General features: G+C 43.3%; 1 pseudogene; it reads left to right on the top strand.

Annotated features, from left to right (window-relative positions):
* LOC101040970 (pre-B-cell leukemia transcription factor 1-like) overlaps positions 1-19849 on the top strand; it is a 96174-nt pseudogene extending 76325 nt beyond the window's left edge.
* The last annotated feature ends 1177 nt before the right edge of the window (positions 19850-21026 follow it).

The raw sequence follows: 21026 nt of genomic DNA, 5'->3' as shown, positions 1-21026 counted from the left end.
CACTAAACCCCATTCAGCTAGTTATACAAAGCTTCAAGGAAGTCAATTTTTATGACTCAGAAGAAACTAATTGAGGTGTTCCAGATTACTCCTTTAAACAGGGTGATTTTTGTATTTTCAGTTTCAGCTTTTGAAGATAGTTTGATCAAGACACCCTGAGAACATTGAAGCCAAACACTCACATCCTGACAAGATCTCATTCACCCTGGGCATGATGGTTTGGTAGCATTGCTTTTTATATACCTAGCATGAAAGGGTGGGGCAAAACTCCAAGGTGTCAAACTTTCCAATTTTGACTCATGTTACTAAGGAATTTTTATGTAACTCCTGTGAATCTTATCCTCACCTAAGGAAGTGTTTTTGATCCAGATGAACTGATGAGTATTAGAGCATATGAAGTTGAATATATAGGGTACCTGACAGCCTGTGACAGATGGTCTTCCATAAACATTCACATTAGCTCATAGAAATCCAAAGACAGGATGAGATTTAGGATGATTAGCAGCTTTCTATAAAACACGAGGGTGTATTTTTTTTTGAAGAATAACTTATGATCATTCATGCAAATTTTTGGCAAAGGATAGTATGGTGAATGGTGAAAGGAATTGTGTTGAATAGTAGACAGTTATCAGTTATTGAAACTTATTTTGTGCCAGACATTAAACATTCCACATGAATTACATTTTTTGGTTCTTGGTTTCATGAAGGTATTTTTACCAGTGATGTATAATCGATTCAGAAGGTTTAGGAAGTTTGTTCTAGGCCACTTAACCAGTGAATTACAAGAGGGGTAATCAGACACCCGGTTATGCTCTTACCCCAGCAATCCTGACCCTCACATTGGACTCTGCACAGGTAAGTATGCAACAGGAGAGCCTGGCAAGGCACTTCCCCGCTGTTGGGCTTCAGTTTATCTGAATATGAAACATTACTTGGACCATGAATTCAGGAATCCCTTTGGCCTAAACATGATCTTCTGAAGTTTTAGGATCAGTGTTGAAACGTTCATAGTACCCAAGGTGATTTGGAGACAATGTCAAAATACCACTCCAAGGCTGTTCCACAATGAGGCTGTAATTGTGCTTCAGATGCATCTTAACTCTGCCAATAGCCACAGGAGCCCGAGAAGATAGACTCCAAGTTTCTCAGGCAGGCCTGGGTTAGCCCAGACGTGACAAGGATTTCTAAGTCTCACATGGAACAAACTTGTGTTAAAGGCTCAAATATGCACTGACCCATCCTGGACAATGTGGTGTCACACTGTCCATCTTCATAAAGTTTTGTTGACCTATGTTTTATTTCAGCAATGGTTACCAAGTGCTGCCTTTCCTATCTCCAAGCTCAATAGAGCAGTTGGTTTAGATTTTGATCTAAGTAGATGTGACACCCTACCCCATTCCTTCCTAAATGGGACTCCTAAATTGTAGTTCCTTAATCCTTGTGCCTCTGTAGACATGACAGAGCCTCTGACCTCATTCTTCCCATCACAAAGCAGCATCTCTCAGCTGATAAGCCTGGCCCTAAGTAATCCTGAACCTGCAGACCCGACCATGAAAACCTGGCTGAGACCAGAAAGGAAAGTACAAGTTTTAACCTTCCACTGCTAATGTTACAAGAGACATTCAATTTGTCTGCATTAATACTAGTTTTATTTTGATGTAAATACACCCAAGTATCCACTGGGATTTCAGCATTTTTGCAAGTCCTTTGTTGGGTAAACATCTCTAGGGAATAAAGTTTCAAGAATCCCCTGCAACAAGAAGTTTGGCCTATGACAGTCTTTTGGAAGTGTCTGCCTCCCCCTCCTGAGGATTTTGGAAATAAACCAGGTTTCCTGAGTCTTCCCATCTCTACATATGCGAATCTTGCCCCATAGGACCAATTAAAGACATCTCTATGTGTTTCTATATAGAAACGTTTCCCTCCTGAATGTAGGGCTGTGTTTTGGAAAGAGCAGAATTTGTTCCCACCTATGTCATACCTCCGTCTACCACTAAGATCCTAGGAAACAAACACAAGGCAGCATGAAGGACAGGCTGGGCTGCCTCCAGGCCACTTGGGGAAACAACTGGTCATGAGACTATCGTAGAAGGGGGAGTACCTGTTACCAGCTAGGATTTTATAGTCCTCAGACACCTGAGCTCCATTCACAGCCACTCCGGTGGACCTTAAACTAAAAAATCATCCCCATCAAATCAACACCAACTGTCTCAGTCAAAGCTTTCCACATCAGGAAGACTTTGATTACTGTCTTGTCCCATCACTTTTATGTCATGGCTAAAATAGAAATGAGGGGAAGACAAATGGATTCTTCAATCATACAACAAAATCAGGACTCATAAAAAGCTTTAAGTGTATATAATAGCTTCCGAAAATGAGGCCAGGAGCAAAAGTTCATGGGATCCTCCACCAAGCAAGTTCTAGATTTTGGAAGTGTAAAAAGCTAACAGCAATAGCTTATGACATCACCATGAATGCCAGTCACCTGTGCTTAGATATAAAGGCCCCGCTGTACGAAGAAAAAAGTAAAGGCACATGGAAGGTTGAGCCAGTATGCAACATCACTCGGTGCACACTACTAACCCTAGAGCCTGTAGAACAAAATTCGCACCCAGTATTTTAAGGAATTCAGCAACTCCTGTAGGTATGTTGGGTGGAAAGATTCCATACATTCACCGGTAATCCCACAGAGTAAGTCCATCTCTCGTGAGACCTATTGAAAGATCAATCAGCCAACATTCACAAGGCTCTTCAACATTTCTACAGGTATCAACTTACAACCTATGCAACTTACAACCATTCAACTTTACGACCACAATCGCTAGCCACGACTGCTCTGCATCTGGCAGCAGAAACGTTGCCCAGGCTGGGCTTACGACAGTGTGGACCAGCTTCCAGCAGCACTACCATCTCCACGTGCACCATTTCAACTGTTATCCCAGACTCAGTACAGCGATTTGTGTTTTGCGTTTTGGATATTTTTCCATCAAACCCCCCCACAAGATGTCTACCAAGAGGAAATTGTCTTTATCTATGCCTCAGCCTGCCAAGAAGGAAAGAAAGGTCATCGATCTCAATATGAAAATGAAGGTAATTAAGCAGTACGAGGGGTGAAAGTGAATGATCACGTGATACGAAGTTATCACACTCGACTGTCAACAATTTTGAAAGAATTCGTGAAGCTGTGAAAGGTTCTGCACCCATGCAATCAACAGTTATAACAAAGCAACGAAGCGGGCCCATGCACGAAATGGAGAAATTGCTATGTATTTGGATGGAAGATCAAATTCAAAAAAGGACACCATTAAGTCTTTTTACTATGCAGATGAAGGCGAGAAGTCTATTTCGGACTCTGAAGGAGTGTGCTGGAGAAGATTACAGTCAAGAATTTGTAGCAAGCATTGGCTGGTTCCAGAGATTCAAGAAAAGATTCCAAATGCTTAGTGTTTGAGTGACTGGAGAAGCAGCGAGTGTGGATGAGGAAGGAGCACGTAAGTTTGTTGATAGTCTGGATGAATTGATTACAGATGAGGTATATCTAGCAGAACAGATTTTCAATGTTGATGAACTTACAAATGAAGAGCTAATCAAACTGGAAGAAAGAATGGCAGAAGAAGAAAGAAGCAGAGAAAGGAGGAGCCAGAAAGTTCACCACTAAGGGATTATCAGATGGTTTATCTTTACTGAATCAACTTCTTACACATTTCGAAGCAATGAACCCAAACATCAAATGATTTGCAAGGATTGAATGGATGGCGCACGATGTCTTTCATCCGTATCGTGAAATTTATGAAGAAAAAACATACAATTCAAAGCTCACCATGTTTATGAAAAAACAACTCCGGTAACCCCAACTGCTGCATCAGATGACAAGGTCAACGATCTGCAGCCAAGCACCAGCTGCCAATAAAACGTTTCGTACATGTTTATATATTTTGATATGTTTTGCAATTGGGAAAATGTTTCCTACGGTATTTTTTACACCTGTATTTTGTACTTGTATGCACGTGTATTTTGTAATTTTGTATGTTTTGCAAATATTAAACCATTTGTACTGGTAATGCAGTGTTTTACTTAAACCTGATGAATGTCAAAACAAAATGGTGTAGAGATGATACAAATGCCATAGAAAGAAAATATATAATGAAGAAAATTGTAAAATAGGACTTAAAGATTTTCATATCATTTCACAGTACTGTACACATAGCCTACTCAACTTATGACCTTATCATGTTACCACCGGTCTGTCAGAACCAATCATGGTCATAAATCGAGCACTAGCTGTATTTCCTAACATTTCAGTTTAGTTTTCAGAGAAGAGGCAGAGATTAGAGAAAATTCAATCATCCTCCAGCCACCAGACTCTTAAATACTATATTCAAGACTCTTTCCCTGCTGGCATAATTATGCAGACCTCCATTGAGACCCATTAACCAGCAGAAGCTGAGTGTTGATAGAGGGATATTCTGGACTACCCTCGATACAGGCTTGTGCTGGTTAATGATTGACTAGATTAAGGAATGCCTAGGGAATGGGTAAGGCATGATTTTGAGGGTATCTACGAGTACATTTCCAGAGAATATTGAAGTGCAAGTTAGTGGACTGGGCAGGAGTGACTGCCCTCAAAGTGGGCATGCACCATTCCATCTGCTGAGCACCTGAACAGAACAAGACAAACTGGTCTGAAGTGAAATTAGTTTTTCCTGCCCTTGGAAGTCAATTCTAGGCTCTTCAGCCTTTGGACTCCAGAACTTACACCAGCGGCCCCTGAGTGTTTAGGCTTCCCAATGTTGACTGAGCCTCACCATCAGGTTCCCAAGGCCTCCAGCTTATAGACAGCCTGTCATGGGACTTTTTAATCTTCATAGCTATATAGGATCTCCTATGATTAAGTCTCCTTTCATATATCTTTGTAACTTACTGGTTCTATCTTTAGAGATCCTTAATACACATAGGTACCAGGAGTAGAGAGGAACATTTACATTTGTGTTTACTTTAGTATCAGAAGTTGGCTCTCTTATCTAATAAGATCATAAAATGCTAAGGACTCTATAGTAATAGAACATTGATAGCACATGGCATGAACCACAGAGATGAACAAAGTATTTGTTACTAATTCACCACTTATGAGGCAAGAAACTTGGTGACTCTGCATATATTTTCAAACGTTTGTGGAAAACCAAGGAATATGAATGTGGGTTGATCCTAACATGGGACAAAGTGATCAAACAATGAGCTCAGGAATTCCATTTCCCAGCTCCAGCTCTAAACAGCCTAAGTGATTGAACATCTATGTGTGGCCCAAATTGATCTCTCCAGTAGCCATGGCTGGAATTCCTAAGACGTAAAATGACAACCATCATGCAAATGGCTGAATTACAACAGGAGTTGAACTCAAGCCTCACAGGGTGTCTGTTAAAATGAAGCCATTGATTGGGAAAGAATGGGATCCTGTAAACTGGGATGGAGACATCTGGGAATATCCTGAAGCTGGGGACAGAGCTCCTAAAATCCAAATGAGCCTCATTTGTCAGGGAAAATGACATCCTCCCCCAACCCAGTGGTAGCCAGCTTTTTACCTCCGAGATTAACACTCTTGCCTGAGTAAACAGCAATGGCCTCCCTGAGATTGCCAGGAGAGAATGCCAATTCTCAGGACTCATCCTGTACTCTTTGCTTGTAGGCCTGTAACTAGACTCATGCCCAGCAGGCCCCCAAAAGATGAGAGACAAATTGCAACTCATGAGGTGGCATGCTACCCAAAAGAACAGTTTTCCAATTTATGCAAACAAATCCAGGGAACATATGAGGGAACGGATATTGAGGATGTGGGATAATCATGGAAAAGTTGAATCAGGCTGGATGTAGTTACATGGGCCCACTAAGCAGAGATTTCGCATTTAACATTGCAGATTGGAGAGTTAGAAAAGGCACCATTTGGCTGGCCAGGACATGAATGGATGACCCACTGAGCTGGAGATGCCTGGTCTTCCTTGGGTTAAGGTAGACGAATGAATTAGAAGGTTTAGGCAGGTTGGAATACGAGGAAGTGTTTGTCACTTAAAACCTACTGACTCATACTGAGAGGGTCGGGAAGACATAACTTTTGCTGATGCTCTAGATTTCAGGGAAGCCCTAGCATCCCTGAAGAGCTTCATAGTCCTTTGTAGGCCAGATCTTACAGTGAGAACCACTGCCACTGAACTGGATAACTTAAATGTGATGAAAATGGTTAGGTTTTGGGGTGGTAGGGGCCAAGTGGTGTATGTAAAGGCAAACTGGGCACAGTCATCACAATCATCAGTGACAAAGCAACAGTCAATTATGTAGAGCCATGACCTTGGCTAGATAAAATTATGTTTTTAGAAGTAAAATAGAAAGGCTACTAAATTTTTAGTTGATCTGTGTAATCAAGAGACATCCAGGTCAAATGAGCAGTCTGACTCAATCAAAATGGAATAGCCCCTCAGTAGATCCCCAGACTTGAGCCAGTGTATGAACCTGGAACCTCTTGAGTAAAGGGGAAACCGATCCCCTCTGTCAAGGACCCCAGTACAGCACCAAAAATTTATACTGTTACTCTGTCTCCCATCCTTCCACAAAGGGACCCATAGCCTTTAACCAGGGTAACTGCATTGGGGAAAAGCAAAGAATCAGAACTTTCAGATACTGCTAGACACTGGCTCTGAACTGACTTTCCGGGAGATCCAAGACATCACTGTGGCTCTCCAGTCAGAAACAGAGGCTTATGGAGGTCAAGCAACAAATGGAATTTTAGCTTAGGTCTGAGCCTATTCTGTAGTCATTTTTCCAGTTCCAGAATGCATAATGAGCCAACATTTAGCTGGTAGAATCTCCACATTCATCCCCTAACCTGTGGGGTCAAGCACATTGTGGTAGGAAAGGTGAGATGGATACCATTAGATCTGTGTCTACCTACGAAGATAGAGTCAATAGTATCAAATACCTAGAGGGATTGTAGAGCTTAGTGACACCCTCAGGGACTTGTGAGGCAGAGGTAGTGACTCCTACTACATCCCTGGTTCAGCTTTATTTGGCCTGGGTAGAGAACAGATGGATCCTAAGAAATGACAGTGAATGACTAAGCTTAACCAAGAGAATTTGGGAATGAGAATTATAGCTTCTATTCCAGATGTGGCTTCATTGCTTGAGCAAATTAACATCTCCTGGTAGCTGGTATGTAGCTATTGATCTGGCAAATGCCTGTTTCTGTCCATAAGGCTCATCAGAAGCAGTATTTTTCACCTCAGTGCTATCAACTCTATATCATAATTTACTTCAAGCAATCTTGATCACTTTCTTCCTGGAAGATATCACAGTAGTTCATTACATTGATGAACTTACGCTAGTTGGACCTGGTGAGCTTCAAATACCAACTACTCTGCACTTATTGGTAAGATACTTGCATGTCAGGGGTAGGAAACAAGTCTGAGATTCAAGGGCCTTCAACCTCAGTGACGTTTCTAGGGGTTCAGTGGCATGCAGCTTGTTTAGATATCCCCTTCTCAGGTGAGGGGTGAGTTGTTTCACTTATCCCTTCTTATAACCAAGAAACAGCACAATGTCTAGTGGGCCTATTTGGATTTTGGAGGTAACGCGTTGCTCATTTGAGTGTTACCCTGGCCCTGAGTGACCCCAAAAGCTGCTAGTTTTAAGTGGGGCCCAGGACAGAAGAGAACTCTACAACACATCCAGGCTTCTGTACAAGCTCCTCTGCCACTTGGAACATGTAGTCCAAGAGATCCATTGCAATTTGAGGTGTCCAGGGTAGAGAGGACACTGTTCGAATTCCTTGGCAAGGCTTCCTAGGTGAACTGCAGTGGAGGCCTTTACGAGTTTGGAGCAAGGGTCTGCCATCACACCTGCAGGTAACCCGAGATAGCTCTTAGCCTGCTACTGTGCCTTACTAGAAACTGAACACTTGACCATGGGGCACCAGGTTATCAGGAGACCTTAGCTACCCATTAGACTGATCATTACCTGACCCACCTAGCCATGTTAGGGTGTGCCCAGCAGCACTCCAGCAAGTGGAAGTGGTAGGTATGGCTGGCCCCAAGCAGGTCCTGAAGGCACAAGTTTCATGAAAAATTGGCCCAATTACCCATGGCTTCTACTCCGTGAATACCAGCCATAAATATGAAAAATGTCCCAAGCAACATCCTTTGACATGGTTGAGCCATATACATAACTCTAGTACTGAGTCCTCAGAGCCATGGTTCAGCCAATGCCATCTTTAAAAGATCATTACCCATCTCCACATGGAGTACCTTGTGTCCAGCTAACATTCCTACTTATACTGCCTTCTCTCACGTTCTGCACCTATGGCCTCATCAATACCCTATGGTCAGTTGACAGAGTCAAGGGCCTGGTTTGCAGATAGTTTGGCATAATATGAAGGCACCACCCATGAGTGTCTAACTATAGCCCCTTTCTGGGACATCCTTGAAGGAAACAGTGAAGGAAGTTTTCCTGATGGGCAGCATCCCAGGCAGCTCACCTGGTTGTGCACTTTGGAAGGAGAAGTGGCCAGATGTGCCATAGCCAGTGGTTTGGCCTATCAGGGACTTGGAAGGAACGTGACTGGAAAACCGATGAACTTAGGGAGATGGCATGTGGAGAGATCTGTGCGAGCAAAGGATGTAAAGATACTTGTGTCCCATGGGAATGCTCACCAAGAAATGGTCATGTGGATAGAAAGGACTCATTCTGTGGAATCTAGCTAGCTTTTCCTAGCCACCACTGTAATTGATTAATGAACTCATAGTGGCCACGGTGGCAAAAATTGAGGTTGTACATTGGCTTAACAGACTTCTATCAGAGTCCAATCTGCCAGCAGCAGAGAACAACATTGAGGCCCCAATATCACACCATTCCCCAGGGTGAACGGCCAGTTTACCTGGTGGCAGGTTGATTTCATTAGACCACTTCTGTTACAGAAGGGGCAGCATTTTGTTCTTACAGGAATAGTTACTCTGGATATGGATTTGTCTTCCCTGTGTACAATGCTTCTTCCAAAAAATACTATCTATGCAATCACAGAATGTCTTCTCTGCCATCATGGCCTTTCACACAGCATTGCTTCCGACCAGAGATCTGGTTCACAGCCAAAGTACTGCAGCAATGGGCCCATGTTTATGGAAGTCACTGGTGTTACCATGTTCCCCACCATCCCAAGATAGCTGGCTTAGTAGTGGAAAAGCCTTTTCAGAACATTTCCAGTTCTAGCTAGGTGACAATACTTCATAGGGTTAGGACAAGGTTCTTCAGAAGGTTCTAGATGCTCCGAATCAGCATTCAGTTTGTAGCATATTGAAATGGGGCTCCGATGGCCAGGATTCAACAGGGTGCAGAGGAATCAAGGAGCAGACATGGGAATGGTACTGCTCACTATTACCCATGGTGACCTCTCACTAGCAAAGCTTTTGCTTCCTCTTCCTGCATATTTATGCTCTGCTAGTCTAGAGGTCTTAGTTCTAAAGAGGAATGCTTCTACTAGGGACAACGATCCCACTGAACAATAACACAAGACTGCCACCCAGCCGTCACACAGCTTCTAGTATCTCAGTCAGGTTAGGACAGGAGTTAGTATTGGTTGGGATAACTAACCCAAACTGCCAGGGGACATCAAAATGCGACTCTAATGGAAGTAAGGAAGAGTGTATCTGGAATACAGGAGAGCTCTTAGGACATCTTAGTGTTACCATGCCCCGTGATTAATGTCCTTGGAAAATTGCAGCAACTGTAGCAAAGACTATGAATGGTTCAGACTGAAGAAAAATTTGGGTTGCTACCTCAGGTAAAGAACCATGAGGAGTTGAGATACTTCTGGGAGGTAATTGTACTACAATTACACAGGGTAGTACAATAACCCAGTTATAAATGTCAGCTATGAACACAGTCCTAGTTCCTGTAACTGGACATATTTGCCATGAGTATCTTCCTATTTTCTGTGTGTCTATACATGCATGAAGCCACTATTTTTGTCATTGCTCTTAGTCCTTTATCTTGGAAGATTTGACTTTATATTGTTTGTGCATATTAATCATAGTATTATGGGGTGTAATAATCATCTGAGAACTCTACTTTCTCCAAGGCATTAGTGCATTTTTAGTTTTATGCACGATAGTTGTATCATATTAGGTGAAATAATTACATGATCATCTTTATTTGGAAGTTAGATATGATTTAAAGAGATGCTTATGGGTGCTAAGTTGATAAGGGTAAACTTTTGATGTTTAGTTTTAGTTCTCAATCTGGCTGGGTTAAGGGATGCTTAGGTGACTGGTAAAGTATTCTTTCTGGGCATCTCTGTAGGTGTTTCCAGGAGTGGGTACCATCCAATTAGCCAGGATCTGGCTAGAATTGAGAGACGGCAAATTTTCTCTCCCCATTGGAACTGGGATACACTATTTCATGAGATAGTTTCAGGCTCTCTAGCCTTTGGATTCTAGTACTTATTCCAGCAGATCCCTTCTAGTTCTTAGGCCTTCAAATGTGGCCTGAGCCATGCCGTCAGCATCCCAGGCCTCCAGTTTGTCTGAAGTCCTGCGACAGACTTTCTGCTATATTCACATGAACCAATTTCCAATGAATCCCCTTTCATCTATGTATCTTATAGCATTTGTCTCTGTAAAACACTGATACAAAAGCTATTTCCATATACCTAGCTTTCAGTTTTTGAAGGTGGTTTAATCAAATCACCCCGAGAGCATTAAGACCAATATTCAAATCTTGACCACAGGAATTTATTCATTTAGGATATGTGTCTTACTCCATTACACTAGGTCGTGTCTTCAAATTCAGAGTGACCAGAACTTGTATATATACACAAGACTTTCCTGTAACCCTCCCAGTTTTTCATTACTTGTTTCATAAAGTCCCCAGACATATGACATGCAGGTCCAGGACACAGATGCTAGAGCAGAGAAGCCCTGCTAGAGGATAGAGACAGTTTCAGAGGTTCATGAAATTTCTAGAGTATAATTCTGGAAAAGGAAGCTGACCCAGTCCCAGTCTCTGCATGTAGCTAGGGTAAAGAATCACTTTGAGGCACCAATATCTCAGACACAGGCACTGGGGTAACTCCCACCACCACCCCCATCTTGGAGTGAGCATTGTACACACATGCAGCTGTAGCAACAAGTCAGGTGTTAAATCAGGTGACACTCAGCTTTAATTGAATATATGTAGGTTTTATAAGTGGATTTATGACAGGAGATCTGTCTTCATCTCACAGGGAAAGCCAGGAAATAAGACACTTTTGATTAGTCACCTACATGAGGCACACGAAGTGGCCCCACACAAGAGCAAAGTACACATAGGTTGTCCTAAAGTGAGTTCTGGGCTACATGTCTCACTGATGTCTTATTACTTTCTGGCCACATCACCGTTTAAACTGCCAGCAACGGTCACTGACCCAGTCAAGAATCCCACACATCAGGGTCTTTTTTCCTTAAGAGTTGGACATTATATTCCATATCTATCTTAACTCTGTAGCCTGGTAAACAGCCACAAAAGATGTGAGAAGGTAGATTCCAAGTTATTTTCCCAGGTAGACCCAGATCAGCCTAGATCTGACAAAGAATGTCTTATCAATAGGTCATGTAGAGGGAACACTGTTTGAGGCTCAAATCTGTAGTCTGTCCTGGACAAAGGGATGTCACACTTTTCTTGTGTCCTGTGACATCAAGACTTAGTTTCTGCTAAAGTGAACTACATCAGGTCTAAGTGCCACCTCTTCTGGCCAGTTCCCAGTCAGAGCACTTGGTGCACATGTGGGCTTATGATTATATGATCCTTTCATTCTATTTCTTCTGAATTGGCTTCTCCAAGTTATCTATGGTTTCCTTATGCTGGCTCCTACGTAATCATGAAGGAACCTCTTCAGTCTGACTTTATTCTTCCTACTACGTAAAGCACATCTGAGCAGAAGCTGACCCTCAAAGTCCGCCGGCCCCCCCCCACCCCACCCTGAGGCTGCACACCTATCTAAGTAAACCTAGATGAGTTTGGAAAGGAGAAGTGCAAGATTCAAACCTCCACTGTTGGTTTTGCCACAGAAGACAAACATCTCATGTGATAAAGGACTTTTTTTGGTGCTTTTTCAAAGCACTCGAGTATTCCACAATTATCAGCTTATCTGAAGGCACTTACCTAATCTTTACATGATAAAGAACAGGGTGAAGACACTTCTATTAAAGAAAGTAACTAGAGCTGTGTCAGAGTGCCTGATGCTCTAAAAGCACAGAAGTAGGGGCACACAGGAGTGAAAGGCTTCCGATTGCATGTGGCATGGCTCACATGCCACTTTGTGCCCACTGAGCCTACAGACCAAGCTTTGTACCTGGTAGTTTGAGCAACTATTTTGATTACACCTCACTGGAAAGATTCCAGATTCCCATGAAAGTCCAGTATAAGAAAACCTCCATCACACCTCAGATGACTCAGCTGGTTTCACGGGATTTGCAAGGCCCTTCTCCAGCATCCTTATTTCCCTATGCATTTCTGTCTTCAGAAACTAAACCAAGATGAGACAGTTCTCTTGCTTCTTTCTAGGGTAGACTTCTCTGCACTAACATGGTGACCTTCACCTGGATATCAAATGTTTCATTTCTGAATATGAAACAATTAGAGGTAGAAGAGTTACAGGGAGGCCTCATGAATATACACACACGCTGGTACCCTGGGACATAGACCCTCAAATAGTTTTCTTCAATTCATTCCTGCTGACCCAAGTCAATTACACTTTCAGGAAAGCCTATTTTTTATGACCCAATGAGAGATATGCAACAAGGTATTCTGGATCACAAGTTTGCACATCTGCTTCCATATTTCTATTATTCAGCTTTTGAAGGTGGTCTGATTAAAGCACCCTGAGAAAATTAGTTAATACCAAGAACCTAAGCTTAGAAGTTCATTCTGGGCATGAGTTTTCCTCCACAGCACTCAGGCTTCTGTGCCTTTTAACTCAATCACCAGAATGTGTACATATGTTTACGATGCCTTCCTGCAATCCTTAGGCATTTCATACTCAAATGCCAACATTTGGCATACTGATGAAGGATATCCATGCCAGTGCTGAAGAGGCTATAGAAGACGACATTTCCTGAAGCCCTTGAAGGCTCCAGAGTTCAGACTGTCTCCTCAAGGAGCTCCCTGACCCCCATATACCCAAAAGAATCACCTTATAAAGCAGAGCTCAGATTGACATTTGGCGGGTATCCTTCTGGGACAAAGAAGAAACTGGTAGCAACCTTTACTGTTCTGCAGCTGCTGCAGGTGATCCCCAGGCAAGCAGGGCCTGGAGTGGACCTCAGAAGTCTTACAGCAGAGGGGCCAGACTGTCAGAAGGAAAACTAAGAAACAGAAATAACCTCATCATTAACAAATTGGACATCCACTCAGAGACCCAGTCTGAAAGTCAGCAACTACAAAGATGACAGGTGGATAAATCCACAAAGATGGGAAGAAACCAGCACAAAAAGGCTGAAAACACCCGAAACCAGAATGCCTCTCCAAGGGAACAAGGCCTGATGAAGAGTAACTGATGAATTGACAGAATCAAGCTTCAGAAGGTGGATAAACTTGTGAGCTAAAAGAACATGTTCTAACCCAATGCAAAGAAACTAAGAACCTTGACAAAAAATTTGATGAAATACTAATGAGAATAGACAATTTAGAGAGGAATATAAGTGAATTGATAGAGCTCAAAAACATAAGAATTTCACGAAGTATGCACAAGTTTTAATAGTCTAATTGACCAAGCAGAAGAAAGGATATCAGAGTTCGAAGATCAACTCAATGAAATAAAACGAGAAGACAAGATTAGAGTAAAAAGGGTAAAAAGGAATGAACGTCTCCAAGAATGAAAGTCTCCAAGAAATATAGGACTATGTGAAAAGACCTAATCTAGGTTTGATAGGTGTACCTGAATGTGACGAAGAGAATGAATCCAAGCTGGAATACACTCTTCAGGATATTATCCAGGAAAACTTCCCCAACCTAGCACGGCAGGCCAATATTCAAGTCCAGGAAATACAGAGACCACCACAAAGAGGTTCCTCAAGAAGAGCAACCCCAAGGCACATAATCGTCAGATTGACCAGGGTTGAAATGAAGGAGAAAATGCTAAGGGCAGCCAGAGAGAAAGGTCGGGTTACTCACAAGGGGAAGCCTATCGGACTCACAGCAGCTCTCTCAGCAGAAACCCTACAAGCCAGAAGAGAGTGGGGGCCTATATAATATTCAACATCCTTAAAAGAACTTTCAATGCAGAATTTCATAACCAGCCAAACTAAACTTCATAAGTGAAGGAAAAATAAAATCCTTTGTGAAGAAGCAAGTACTCAGATTTCATCACCACTAGACCTGCTTTACAAGAGCTCCTGAAAGAGGCTCTACACATAGAAAGGAACAACCAGTACCAGCCACTCCAAAAACACACCAAAAAGTGAAGAGCATCAGCATGAGAATCTGCATCAACTAACGGGCAAAACAGCCAGCTAACATTAAATGGCAGTATCAAATTCACACATATCAATATTAACCCTAAATGTAAATGGACTAAATGCCCCACAAGACAGACAGGCAAATTGGATGAAAAGCCAAAACCCATGGATGTGCTGTATCCAGTAAATCCATCTCACATGCAAGGATACACAAAGGCTCAAAATAAAGGGATGGAGGAAGATTTACCAACCAAATGGAGAGCAAAAAAAGGAGGAGTTGTAATTCTTGTCTCTGATAAAATAGACTTTAAAGCAACAAAGATCAAAAGAGACAAAGGACATTCTATAATGGTAAAAGGATTAATGCAACAAGAGCTAACGATCCTAAATATATACACACCTAATATAGGGGCATCCAGATACATAAGGCAAGTTCTTAATGACTTACAAAGAGACAGACTCCCACACTAATAGTGGGAGACTAACACCCCATTGTCAATATTTGATCAATGAGACAAAATTAACAAGGATATCCAGGACTTGAAGTCAGACCTGGAACAAGCAAACCTAATAGACATTTACAGAACTCTCCACCCCAAATCCACAGAATATACATTCTTCTCAGCACCACATCACACCTACTCCAAGTGACCACATAATTGGAAGTAAATCACTCCTCAAATGCATAGCATTTCACAGGTTTAAGTGAAATATTGGTTGGCTGCCTGTTTGTCATATTCCTTCTTTATTCCTTCCTGTCTCCATTGTCAAGCATAATTATTGGCATAAAAGGTTTTTAATACCCATTTTTAGACTGCACTCCAGCTTGGGCAATGCAGAGACTCCCAATCTCTTTTTCTCCCTCTTTTGTAAAAAATTTCACACAGGAGACTCACATGAGAATGAGCCAAGGGGAATGTGACCTCTACGCAGCTTGACTAAGGTGAAAACATCACCTGCTATTTCTAGAAGTACAAGGGATTTTATAGAAATGTGCCTTTGTTGTGCAAAGAGCTAAGCCTTTTTTTCTAGGATCGGAGACTATTCCTGTGGTCTGTATTTTCTGCCTCAGGGTCACTAACTGCATGTTTGTGCATAAAATCTGAGTTAATGCCTTGTCCACAGAGTCAATAGAATGCTTCTTGTCCTTCCAATTAGCACAGTTTACAAGAGGTCACCCCATATCCAACTCCCAGGCTGAGTCAGAGGATTTGCTACCCCCGTATCAGTCTGGCTTCAGCTTTAACAGTTCATTTTATCTAAGAAAGTGCCATCAGACCTTTCCCATGTGTTAAAGTTGTAGGTTAAAATGTCAAATAGTCATGTTTTAATCTTCCCTGCACAAGACTTTCAAAGCATTCAAAGGAAAAATTAGTCCTAGTTCATGAAGCATCTCCATAGACAGTTCATCCAGTATGGATGTCTGCATCTCACATGGTGGCCTTTTCATTTGTAGACATTAGTAAGCATTGTCCTAAGGACCACTTGGTCCCAGGCAGTGGCATTTTATAAACATCCTTATTCTCTAGATAACACAGCTCCAAACAGCTGTTGAACGTGAGGCATATGTGGGCATCAGCTTCAGCTTGCAGCCTGCTCTGAATAGCTTCACATTTGGGCAGCTGGGGACAGTCCACAGGGCCAGCAGTCCAAACTGAAGAAATAGAAGATTGATATTCAGGCACAGAGAAAACACTGAGTAGATGTAGTAACACCAAGCCACGGGCACAGAGGGGTTCCAAGTCACATCCAGGCTCTTCAAGACCTCAGTTCCATGCTTCAGTTAAGGCCAGCCCTATACACGAGACATCTCCATGTGAATTATGTGTTCTTCACTGAAGTGTGAGCTCAGATTTACCAATTTTGGCTATGCCACTGGTTGATAGCATGGAAGATCTAGTGCTGGCCGAAATAAGCATGTTGACTTCATCTTGGGGGCAGTCATCTTTGACTAGAGTCCCTAAAACCCCAGTAGCAAACAGGTCCTTCATTTTCAGGCAGTACAGTCTTCTGCTTTGACAGGTCACCACGAATCTAACCCAATATTCTTGTTGAAAGGTCACACTACATGTTTTTGTTCCATATCCTCATTAACAGGTCTGTGTTAGAAAGGACTATCAGCTCCAGTCATGAAAAGCCACACTGCTCTGTCACACCAGGCTTTCTTTACACCTATGGTGTCCTACTAGCAGCCCACCTTTTAGCCACCTTGTGTCTGAACTCCATCTCTTCCTGAAGGAAGAAAGGTAAAGGAGGTAGTCTAGGAAAGCAGCATTTCATTGACATTCCCTGGCATCCCTCAGCCTGGAGTCCATGTCTCACAGAGCCTTGTACCCTTTTCCCTATGGAACCAGCCTTTCAGAGGGGTTCACTCCAGAAAATCCACGTCCTGCCAAACTCAGGTGATGGAAAGGCCAAAGGCTCATTCTAAGGGAAAAACAAGGAAACTGGGATCTGGCCTTTCAGAATCAAGCATCAGAGACTGTTCCAGAGACCCTTGTCATCCACACTGCCATGAGGCATTAGAAAGTTTTGACATTTATAAAAAGTTTACATTAATATGGAAAAAGTTGAGTTTGTCTTTGTAACTCTTCAGAATTTATCAGTACTGTTCTTGCAGAAACCAGAAATACTTCCTACAATGGGGTTAGCCAGCAGCCTTGCTAGTGGGGAAGTCATTAGAAAGACTGGATTCCTGAATTTAGACCCACATTCACTCAACAGTTCTCTAGTTGGTCATTTACTATTAGTCCAGGTAACAAAGCTGAGACACTCCAGAATAATGGACTATATGTCATAGAACATACCAAGTAGTTGGACAGTGTGCTATGATTTGAATAGTCCAAGTCAGGCTCATGCAGTCAGAATGACCACGAGACGAAGCACTGATTGCCCCATTCAGTTTAAAGTCTTCCCCATTCCCTGTTCTCATTGTTGTCCGTCTCGGACCAACCTAATACGCAAAGTTAGGTTCAAGGATAAGTAGAGAACTCAGTCTGCTTCCTATTAATGATGAAAACTAGACCTGGAATCTACTTTGCAAAGTGACACTACATGGTATTTAGAACCGCCTGTATCAAATTTAGCATATGCAGCCGAATGGCCCAGTGTAGTCAGAATACATTTTATAGAAAACCCATTTCAGAGAACAAGATAGGCTCCAAGTGTAACCCAGAATATCCCACTTGTGAATAATTGGCTGGTGTTTTGGAGAGAAGTTTGTGATGATTGATACCGAGTGTCAACTCAACTGAAGGTTACAAAGTATTGATCCTGGGTATGTGTGTGAGGGTGTTGCCAAAAGATTAACATTCAAGTCACTGGGCTGGGGAAGGCAGATCCACCCTTAATCTGGTGGGCACAACCTAATCAGCTGCCAGCAAATATAAAGCAGGTAAAAACATGTGAAGAGGTGACAATGGCCTCAACTCCCAGCCTACTTCCTTCTCCCATGCTGGACACTGTCTGTCCTTCAACAACGGACTCACAAGTTCTTCAGTTTCAGGATATGGACTGGCTCTCCTTGCTCCTCAACCTTGTAGACAGCATATTGTGGGACCTTGTGATCATATAATACTCAAACTCCGGACACCAGCAGGAGGGCCGACAGGGCTGCTGGAGTTTGCAGAGACAGGAGGAGGGAGTCTGCTTTGCCTGCCGCAGTGGCTGGGGCACATCTGCCTTTTCCAACAGTGTATCCCTTTGACATACACTCTGGCCAGGAGGTAGGTGGGGGAAGTTTGCATTACAATCCCCCTGCCTTCCTCTTTCTTCCCATCAAGGCATATTTGCAAGAGGATTAAAGGTCACCAGGTCACCAGGAGCCTATTTCTGCCTTGCAAAGGAGACAGGACCAAAAAACCAAAAGCCAGCTCCTATTTCTTTTCAGCAGGTGGGAAGGTGGTTTATTTTTCTTCCTTTTTGGAGTCAAGACCCTTCACCACCAGCCTTTATCCCCACCCTCACCCCGCAACCCCTTCCATCCTCTAAAGATTTTTTTGGGTATTTCCCCCCCCCCCTTTCCCTATTTATCCTGGAAAGGATTTGATGACAAGCTTGAAGTATAAAAAGCCTTGGTGCTTCCCAGCAGCTGAGTCAAGAAGAGGAAGAGCTGGGGGCTGACACAGCCTTTGGAGACGGACCAGCAACCAAGGCTGACGCATTGCCATGCTGGGGTCTAAATGGCCCGATACCCTGGCCTGTCTCAGCACTTGCTGGTTGGGGCTGGAGGGACTCAGGGGGGAGGCTGGGAGGAGACAGGACATTGAAAACATTTTACAGAAAATTATGACCATCACGGACCAGAGTTTGGATGAGGCACAGGCCAGAAAAAATGCTTTAAAATGCCATGGAATGAAGCCTGCCTTAGTCTAACGTGTTATATGAAATCAAAGACTCAACACTTTATCTGAAGAGCCCACAGGAGGGGGAGCCATAGGCCCCCAGCTGGTGCGGATGGACCACATGCTGTTAGCAGAAGGCATGGCTGGCTGTGGCTTCTGGAGGGGAAGGTTCAGACAACTCAGTGGAGCATTCAGATTACAGAGCCAAACTCTCACAGATCAGACAAATCTACCATACAGAGCTGAAGAAATGAGCAGGCCTGCAATGAGTTCACCACCCACGTGATGAGTGTCCTGTGAGAGCAAAGCCAGACCAGGCCCATTTCCCTAAAGGAGATTGAGCGGATGGTCATCATCATCCACCCCAAGTTCAGCTCTATCCACATGCAGCTCAAGCAGAGCACATGCAAGGCTGTGATCGTTTTTCAGTCTGGTCTCCTCTGCAAGGCAGAAATGGGCTCCTGGCAATCTGTGGCCAGGATTTCTGGATACATGGCAGAATTGACAATTTCAGTAAGCAACAGAAATCCTGAATGAGTGTTTCTATTCCCATCTCAGCAATCCTTACACCAGTGAGGAAGTCAGAGGAGTTAGCCAAGAAGTGTGGCATCAGTCTCCCAGGTATCAAGTACATACATATCCAGTACAAGAACATAGGTAAATTAAGAGGAAGCCAGTATTTATGCTGCCAAAACAGCCGTCACTGCTACCAATGTGTCAGCCCGTGGAAGCCAAGCTAACTCACCCTCAACTCCCAACTCAGCTGGTTCTTTCAACATGTCAAACTCCAGAGATTTGCTCATGAGCGTGCAGTCACTCAATGGGGATTCTTATCAAGGGGCCCAGGTTGGAGCCAATGTGCAATCACAGGTGGACACCCTTTGCCATGTTATCAGCCAGACAGGAGGCTACAGTGATGGGCTTGCAACTGGTCAGATGTATAGTCCACAGCGTATCGGTGCTGATGAAAGTTGGCAGGATGGTACCACCTCTTTATCAGTGACCTCCCCTGCAGAAGGCCCTGGCAGTGTTCACTGATGCTCCAGCTGAACTCCCAGCAGTTGCATCCTGGCTGACCGTGTGCCCCAGCTGGGGAAGGGGCAGGAGGATGGGTTTCTTTCCCAATGCTGAAGCGGAGAGACTAGAGGTCAAAGCAGTCAGCAGACAATGAGCATCTCCTCTTCTCTGGGATGCTATTTCAGCCAATCTGGATATTTTTTTGTACTCTTCCCTTTTTCCCCCCCAAGTAGAAGCCACCCTTCCCTGCCTCCAGCAGTCAAACCTGATTTTTATCCTCTTCCCTGTCCCTGTGCCTCTTAGACTCCTGGGATCCCTGCCTACTATCACTGAAGGGTATTTTCAACAATTAGAGGAATTTAAAGAGAAAAAAAAATTGTTGGGAGGAGGTCTTGATGTGTGTGTGATGGATATATGTTGTCTGCTGAGAGGCAATGTAAGAACACTGAGCCATCCCCAGGCAGAAAACTCCTGGAATAGTAGGCCATACGTACCGGCCATGCACTACTTAAACCAGTTCCCAAGACACGGGATATCTGACCCTGTCCCCATTGCCGAATCAGTGCTTTCTAACTTCTGTCTTAGCAGTGAACAGGCACGATCTGCCCGTTTAGTCTTTTTTCTATGAAGAAACACTAAGCATCTGCTTCATAGTAAATCACTTGTTCACAAGGAACTATGTGGATCAGTCTGCTCTGGGCTTTTCACAGGGAAATGCTCAGTCCAACAGTCCCACTCCGATCCCACTTTTGCACTCTTTGTATCTGTTTAATTCCTTCAGCACCACCTGGGTTGGGGTCTCTACAACTGAGCTGGTCTTGGCAGAAAATAAAAGTATTTGTACATTTTCATGCTGGCAGTTTGAGGAGCCAAATTCACCTCACTTGAATCCCTCACTCCCCATGTTAACAGACAATCCCATTTCTATTACTCTCACTTCCTTTTAACAGGAATATACCACATTGCCCTATTCGTTCCAGGCCTTCCTGCCTCTTGCTCTTCCTCCTCCTAGGGACAGTACTAATTGGAACACTTCTTTTTCTTCCCACCCCCAGTTACTCATTGGGGACTGCCATAGCTGGGATTTTTAAAGGTGCCACATTTTTCAGTTTTATCTCCACCAGGTTGGTTCCCAGGCAGGAAGGCAGGCAGCAGAGAAGGACATGGGAACAGCAGGTGCAGAATTCCTGCAGGCTTT

This window comes from Saimiri boliviensis, chromosome 15 (genome assembly GCF_048565385.1).
Source record: "Saimiri boliviensis isolate mSaiBol1 chromosome 15, mSaiBol1.pri, whole genome shotgun sequence".
Taxonomy (NCBI): domain Eukaryota; kingdom Metazoa; phylum Chordata; class Mammalia; order Primates; family Cebidae; genus Saimiri; species Saimiri boliviensis.
This window is presented reverse-complemented; position numbering and strand designations above follow the sequence as displayed.